This window comes from Perissodus microlepis, chromosome 5, assembly GCF_051167445.1.
Source record: "Perissodus microlepis isolate ML-2025 ecotype Zambia chromosome 5, ASM5116744v1, whole genome shotgun sequence".
NCBI classification, from domain to species: domain Eukaryota; kingdom Metazoa; phylum Chordata; class Actinopteri; order Cichliformes; family Cichlidae; genus Perissodus; species Perissodus microlepis.
The window spans coordinates 20,353,438-20,362,544 of record NC_140465.1 but is presented as its reverse complement, the minus strand read 5'-3'; positions in this window follow the sequence as shown (position 1 = coordinate 20,362,544).

Sequence of the window (9,107 nt, the reverse complement as noted above, 5' to 3'; positions counted from 1 at the left end):
AAAAGAGTTAAAACAGTAGCATAAACAAAGTCAAAACAGTCAATTAAGTAATCCAGAAATAAACAGCTTTCAGTGTTGTGGCTGTAAGTAAACAGAGCACTTCCCATATCAGTTAACATCTTCATTTTCTGCCTTAAAAGAAGATTATGTCATACTAATAATCTAGTAGATAAAATGTTATCTTGATACACAAACAAAAATGATATAACAAAGACTTGAAGCAGAACACAGATCACAGTTCCACAGGAATATGGTAGGGAGCGCTTCCCACTAACACCTACCAGAAACCATCAAACCAACTATTTTACACTTTGTGCCTGACATGTGGATTGACCTCCTGCCTGAGCCTGTGTTTCCAGTGCTTGCTAAGCGTACATGCACTGCAAAACAGGAGTCCAAGCTGAAGGTAGCAGAGTGACCAAAATAGATAACAAATGTGTATACCAGGGTCAAATTTAGAAAGCCAAGGCTAAAATGGTTTGGACATGTGCATAGGAGGGGTACACTGGCTATAGGATGTTGATTATTGAGCTGCCAAGCAAGAGGAAAAGAGGAAGATGAGGTTCATGGATTCAGTGAAGGAAGACATGCAAAGGGAGGATCCTACAGATAGGGAGAGATGGAGGCAGATGATCCACTATGATGATCAGCTGAAAGAAGAAGAAGATGCTCCCTTTGGCATTGGCACTGTTATTAATACTACTACTAGAAGGCTGTTGCTACTGATCTTAGTGATAGCAGGAGTGTAAAAGTATAAAAGAATATCAATCAAGTAATTGTACAAATATTTTAGTCTGGACCAAGCTGTTGGTATAAACATCCTTCATTCAGCATTTACCTGACAGGCATTGTTTCTCGCCATGCATTGTGATAGTGAGCTGAAGACTGAACGAGTGTGACACTGTTAAAATGTTGTCTTAATAATACCCTAAAAAGTAGAACGGAATGAATAACTGTGTCTGTAAAGTGATTTGGCACTGAAGACTTGTGTTGTTCACCCTTTTTTTTACCAGACTCGCTCCTCGGCGCTACATCAAAATTTCTTTCAGCAAGCAGCATGGCTCCAAAGAAGTGTTAATTAGTTAGATGGTGCAACAACTGAGATCATTTGTCATGTAATCTTGCACACAGCTGGGCAAAATGACAGAAAACCTTCTTGTTTATGACTTTATTTTGGGGGTTAGTGCAAATAACAAAGATTTATTTCCCAAATGTCTGCAGGAAATTCTCCTTCCATCACAAAAAAATGCACTGGTTTTCTGAAAGGGGGTTGTAGTTATAAACAGTCGTGATTCCACTCTATCATCCAAATGTTGAATATAGACTAAAATGTCAGTATTGATAACTGTCATTTTGATTCACACAATGACCGTCTTGATGAGCAGCTACCCAGGTAATAATTTCATTCAAGCCCTTCACCTTGGAGATTTCTCATGGGTTCCTGGAAATATTAAACCTGATGTGCAATTATACATTCAGCTATTCTTAGCTCTGTCTGTCTACTATGCTCACCTGCCAGACAACCTTTTGATGAATGAGCTATTACCACATCCTGGAGTGTGGTGGACCATAGGTAATGAAGACAAACTGGAGATATTACCCAAATAATGGCAGCTGGTGGTCTCTTCCTCTCTGTTCTCTCTTTCACTTTCATCAGTCCTCCCCCTCTTCAGTCCATCCGTACATAAAGACGAAATGTTGATCAGTCTAGGAAATATGACACCTCTGCATCTTCCTCTGAATTTATCATTTCACTTATCGCTGCGTGACATCTTGGTATCGGCACAGTGAACAGGGGAATGGAGCAATTATGCCTGCGAGGTTTTGAGGTAGAATGGTAATCACGGACCTGTCCATCTGCTGTCACTGGAGAATTGAGTGTGATTGTGTGTCTGAGAGACAAATATCTGGGCTAGGATGTTTTTTGTGTATGTTCTTGGGTTATGCATCTAATTTGACAGAAGAAATGTGACCGCCAGAGCTTTACCTTTTTTTTTTCTTTCATTTTTTGGGTCCACTGACATTTAACTCATCAAGTTTTGATTTGAATCAACAGTTTTCCTTCTTATTCACTAATTAATTCATGCTCATCTGGTCAGTGTGATTGATTGTGACCAAACCAAACAATGGAGTACTTGATGAACATTAAAATGATGAACATGATGAGAGGAAACAAATCCATCCATCCATCCATCCTATTCTGCTTATACAGTTCAGGGTGGTGGTGGTGGAACTGCGTTCCATGGGTTGAGAGTAAACGCATGAAAAGCCACCACTCTTTGCAGGGCCACCACTGACAGCCAGTCGTACTTTCAAACCTATGGTACCTATGGTCAATTTAGATACCACCAGTTATGCAAACATGCATGTCTTTGGACTGTGGGAAGAAATGGGAGTGCCTGGAGAGAACCCACACAGGCACACGGAGAACATGCAAACTTACACAGAAAGGCCCCAAACTGTTTTTGGATTAAAAAAACAGGTAGACATTTTCTCCTAAAATTATCAGTATCTCAGATTTTTATCCTTCACAAGAAACCACAGATGAATGCTGCTTTTGTTATAACAGGCTGAAAGTCAGAAATATCAGAAACAGAAACAGCAGAGACGGCAGACCTAACATTATGCCACAGATGACCTCTGCTGGTCAGAATTTTGCGATGCATGTTCCCACCTCCAGCCCTCCACTCATCCTCCTTCAGTTCTCTGTGATGTTCATTCAGTCTCCTCGACTGACCCCTAGCTTTGCTGCATGTGAAATAATCAGCAACAAGAAAATGATCTCATACTTCACAAGTACAATGCAGTCTAACACGTGAACCACAAATCAACGCACACTTTCATTATTGCTGTATTTTGTTTTGCAAGTTTCAGCTCTGCCGAAAGGCATGTCATATCTTTTTTTGGCTAGTTTGCATAGTAGCCATGGCCCTGAGGTGTCTTTGGGATATAATGAGTCACCACATAGTCACCTTTGTTTTGAATCAACCAACAACATAGCTGTTTGTGCAGTGAATGCAACGTGTGTGTTTTCCCATGTCATTCCCACAGTCCCATCCCCCCAACAGGAACCATAGTCTCCCCTTATCCCATTAAGACAATTGCCAAGACTGGCATTCAAACGTGTGCACGTGCGTGTTTGTGCGTGCGTGCGTGTGTGTCCGAAAGCACACACACCCATACACACACATATACGGACGAATGCACACAAATATACTGACCCATACACACACACTGGGCAGAGAAAGAGTAATTTCAAAATCAATCCTTTTGAAGAAAAAGAGTGAAAAAAGAATGAGAGCCTCAAAACCTCAACCAGTGTTGGCTGATTGTAAAGGACTGTCAGTTACCGCAGTCTTCTATTGGGCCAAAGGGAAGCAGCAGGATTCAACTTGGGGCCCAGTAAAGGGCTATTCTTCCTGGAAATCAGCCCTCGCACATGGACTTGAATGCGGCCTGAGGCTAATCTCCTGAGCTGTGGGAGTCCAATCTATATTCACAGGCTGTGCGACCCCAGCAGGCACGGCCATGCATGCTGATGCCACTACACACAGCACTAAGCTAGTGCTAAAGCTAAGTCAGGGTTAATGCTAATGTGTCCATCACACATCTTGTATAATATGCTCTGCAAATATGGATAAGGATATATTTTAAGATGTATAGAATTAACGTTTCCAGTAATAAAGAATAAACAAGTGAATATTTTCTTGGGTATGTTGAAACCTTTTTGTGTTCCCCATAATAAGGTACCGAACTACATTATTCTTTCCAGCAAACATATTAGAACATTATTAGGACATGAAAGGGATGTAAAATAAATTAGCAACGTGCCATTTCTCACTTAAAATCTTCTATTCATCAAGCCATGTAAATAGCTTTGTGTTTTGTTTTTGTTGTATTTTTAATGTGAAATACACTTTTGTGTACTTTACCTCCTCCTCCAGAATAAATGTATAGCATCAAACTCCCAAAAAAAATTCCAGTGCAAATCACGAAAATGGTGTGAACAGTTTTCATGCACTTGGAGTAGATAGCTGTTCACAGCCAGGCCAAGTGTCATCTCAAATTGCTGAGAGCATCATGTGTGGTCTGGTCCATGTATGGTGACCTGAATTTGGGCAAGAGACAGAGCTGGTTTGGATTCAGGATCCAGACTTGAGCCAGCATACTTGGGCCAAATCAGGGGTGTAATTAATATATTGTACCTGTGCCTGATTATTTATCTGGCAAAACCAGGTTTGGGCCATTACCAGGCCAAACTATTGTGGCTAAAAGGATTGGATTGGGAAGCACGCATTGCAATCAAAACCTGTCAGACTGAATGAATCCCAACAGTTGTCACACCGGTATTTAAAATGAGCTCAGAGGGCAGTTATACTGTAGTAAGTATGGATGTCCCATTCTAGTAATAGTTTCCTAAAACACACACTAAACAAGCTGTTAAACAAACACACGTGTCAAGGTTATACTCATTACTGTTGGTGAGTGGCACATGAGGGACGACGGTCATCGTCATCTATTAACCTGAGGACACCTTCACTATCATTAGATGCTGACCCTGTTTTCATTGCCTCATTAATAATGTTCTCAGCAATGAATCTACTCCTCCTCAGCGTGTCCTTAACCAGCCAGCAGTCGATTAATAATCTGCATCTTATTCTGCCCTGATGGCTCAGTGAAATAACAGCCCGCATGTCAATGATTGAAACTGCACCCTTTAATTTATCAGCCTCTTATTTGAAACGCTGTGTGTGTTAATGGAGAGAAATTTTCATTCCTGTTGTGGCTTTTCATTATGACATGTATGATGCAAATTGATAGCTGATTAGACGGGATTTATTTTTTTCTATCAACAGTGGTTAAAGTGAGATTTTGCAGGTGTGGGGAGCCTAAAAACATAAGAAAAAGAAATACTTAGAAATAAGCCACATAACATCTTGTTTTGTGAGGTTGTGATCAGCTGACCTGTGCTGGTACTATATTTATTGCTCATTGTGGATGTAGCCAACTGAACTTAACAAGACACATTCAAATGTTTAACAAGCTGTATGTGTAATTTTCCAAACCCTATATGCTAAAAGGGTAGAAGTTGATGTAACCTATCATTGACCATGAACACCATATTTGCTCTATGTCAGCCCAACTTACCAGTTTAGCCTACACTAAACCGTATCACACTGCTCAGTGTGGTACACAAATCTAGTTTACTTCAATTTCTTTTGTGAGATGGTTCATAGAAACACATCAGGCACACATAATGTATAGATCTAATAACTGATTTAAAGAATCAGAAGAATTTTAAATTATAACAGTAAAATTTAAAAATGTCCTTTTTAACAGCTGAGCAGTGCTTACCTTTGAGAATAATCTCACATTTCCTCTTCTGTCTCTCATCTTTTTATCTCTTAATGTCACAAACTAATGTCTCTCTCTCTCTCTCAGTAACATTACATTACATTGCATTAGCTCCCAAACACATTTGTGGCTAACTGCTCAGCAACGGTTTGTGTTTTTGGTGATATTTGTTGAGCTGTTTGAAAAGTTGCATTCGAAATTGTTACTTCAAGTTACTGTTCATGCTTGCTCCTCTTCTGTGTTACTGTAGATACTGAAGTACAGCGACCATGAGTTGACATCTACATCATGAATACACCAAAGGGATAAGAAGAAAAACAACAGCCATGGCATGTCTTTATTTTCTTATCAGTGAGCACTGGAAGCAACGTCAGGCTGCAGTACATGAAAAATGTATTGACAGTAATATGCATTAACCTGCCTATCAAATGTCATTGCTTATTATCTAATGGTACTGGGAGTAATTGTGTCAAAAGTCATCATCTGCCAAACAGTGATTGTTGGCATTTGCCAAAATAATTCATTTTTCTGTGTTTAAACTGTCTAAAAGGACTTATTATAAGTCATCTAGAAAGAACATGTCACAAATGTAAAGTCTGCAATCATTATGTTGGCTAAGTGAATTTCATATATCATTTATTTTATTCAGAAAAAAACATCTCTTTTTCAAGAGACGTGGGCAAAAGGGGAGTAGAAATTGGAACAAAGGGCAAGATTCATTGTAATGTAGACCACAGAGGAGCTACAACAATGCAGAGTCATAAGGATGTAAAACAGGTCATTTTTAAAATTTTTGGTATAACCCCTTCATAACCCCTTCATGTTGACTACAGCGTATCCCCCAAATATTAACAAGAATATTGCACATAAAAAACCCACAAACAGACATTAGCAATCACTTTTTGGCAGATGATCACCTTTTCTTCTGCCCTCTGAAGCATTTTAGCCCCCTTTAGCTTGGTGTTTTGATTCCCCTGTCTGTAACTGTACTGTTTTGGTCTTATTTGCTAAAAGGAAAAAAACTAAAAAACTATATATCCTACAAACACAGCTAAAGCTAGGCCAAACAGGGCTAACAATACAGTATGTCGCTGGTGAACACAGTGAAACATTTAGCAGTTAAAGAGAAAGGTTGAAATGAGAGTATTAAATTTTCCCTAAAACTCCAAGTACTGATGATGCCTAATTTATACCAGAAGTTACAAATGTGTAACTGCTGTAGCTGACACAACAACACATTCATTTATGTGAGGCTGTAGGTGTGAGAACTTGCAGAATAAGATGTGACAATGTGTATGCGTGAGATTTTCAATCACATTACCTGTTTCCCTCTCAGCATGGACATCTTCTCATAGGCTATTATAAAACCTGAATTTCTTTTGCAGCCAGAGGAGTCTCCTCCTCAGTATTATCAAAATATTATCAAAAATTCAAATGACACTCATTACTGGCTTCATTTTTCACAACTGCATGCAATGTCATTCATTTATAAAGTTGTTGCTTGAAATGTGATTTTTTTTCCCGATTACAATCAAGCTGTTCAAGTTTGTTTTCAGAGCGGCCAAACATCCTGATAACAGCCTATGACAGAAAGTAAAGGACAAGAAAATAAGGGTAGTTGTTTTGCATCTAAATGAATACACCAAAGTGAATCTAATACATCCAACTGAATGATGTGATGACAACCTCAGGAAAACATACTCTGCTGCAGAATGACCAGCCTGTATCATCACAACCTCTGTCTCATAATACAGACATACAGATGTTCTCGCGATCTTCCCATGGATGAACAAGGACATATGCCATCTTTAGTGAAATACTGCCCTCCAGTGGAATCAAACTTTCAGATAAACATCAACCAGGACCTTTCTATTACGCAACAAAAAAATAAAAATAAATAATGTCTGAGTTTGATTATATTGATGCTGGCAGGTGTAGTACATTTTTTAATAAAGTAAAGAGAAAACTCATGAGAACTTGAAATGAAGGCAAGCTCCCAACACTACCATGATCTGAATGACTGATAACTTACACAAACTTAGTGGAAAAGACACCATCAAGCCTTCCATCTCAACGCTGGAGACCAGTCCAGTGAGAACCTTTTGGACATCACCAGATTTCAGGTATGGGCAGATGTTCTTCCACATTTTTAAATGTATTTCACTTAAACACAACTCCTTTAACGAGCACAACCTAAAATTTCAATACTTGGACTTTAGTAAGTACTTGAACATAGACTTGTGTAATTTGTCCAAACCAAAATAAATACTTTCCCTTCCCTCATTACCACATGAGCAAGGCCTCTTGAGCTCTACAAACAGATAAAAGTGTTGCTGTAATGAGCAGCTTTAGGTGTACCTGGGTGAATATCAATGTAGGCTCCCTCCAAAACTGTACTAAGATTGAGGAGAAAATCACACTGCTACTCAGACTCATTTGGTCATCACTTTCATTTTTTTCCCCAATACTGTATTAGTCCTCCAAAAGTGGTTAAAGTGTACGTGTCTCTATAAAAACCTCTCAGAAGCATATACTGTTTCTCCTCTGTCATGTTCATGTTCTGATATTGTCTCTCTCGCTGCTTTAGATCCATCTTGTTGTGTTTGCAATACAGTACACGTGTTAGCTTTCCACTCTTGGTGAGTTAATCTGAAAACAAACTAGATAAACTCACACAACACACAACATCAAAGACAAATGACACTGGTGAAAGCTCATTTTTGAGAAGAGGTGACTTTAAAGTATCTGGACCCAGTGTATTTATTTTCCCTTCCACTACACAGCTGGGTCCAGTCAGGTGTAGTCTGTGGTGTTCCGGCTATGATGTAGTGTATGATATATATGTACACATATATATTTAAAACCCTATGTGCTCTTTTTACCCTCTAAAATTTGGTGTGGAGTTTAAAGGTACCCTATGGAGTTTCAGATCAATAGTCACGCTTTCAACATCTGTCCGTTTTCAATTTTTTAAATCATACACATTCACCATACACACTGTTCCTGTTTTGTTTCTTCTCACAGACCTCTCATAAAAATTGATGTAGCTGCTATGTAGCTGCTGTGACATTACCCACTGGTGTTTAACCCTTTATCGAAAGCCTCAAGTGTAATATGTTGGTTATTGGCCACTTGTTTTTGTTTTTTGTAAGAACTACTAGAATTTTAAAAGTTCTGAAAAATTCTTGTGTAGACTGTAAAAGTAACTGTGCACATGCAAACACTCTCAAAAGGCATCAACACTACAAAAATAGTGAAGAGTTCCAGTTGATGTGACTGATAGTAGCTGGCTTCTAGTCATGGTTAAAAAAAGATGGATTCGAAAGGTGAAGCCAAAGTAGAAGTGCCTGAAACCTGCATTGTTTCAGGCACTAGGAGGCAATAGCTGACAATGCAAAATAATGTCTATCATCCTGAGAACGAATGAAAAAGGCATCTTTCATTGTAACTGTTTTTGTGATTTCCTGCATGTTTGGAGGCTACCCAAACACATGAGATATCATTGGAAAGGCCAGGATGTCCTCTACTGAGTACAATAGGACTTTTTAGGGTAGCTCAAGTAAGTAAGAAGATACAGACCAAAAACAAATGTCCATTACAGAGGACATACACGAATAGGATAGGTCTCAGGAGGCTATGGAAAAGGCTGACTGCCAGGACCTCAGCAGGGATGAGAACTTGTGACTTACAAGTGAGTGATCCCTGAGCGTGTACTTTCACCGTTAGATCCACCCCTTGTAGTCACATCTGGT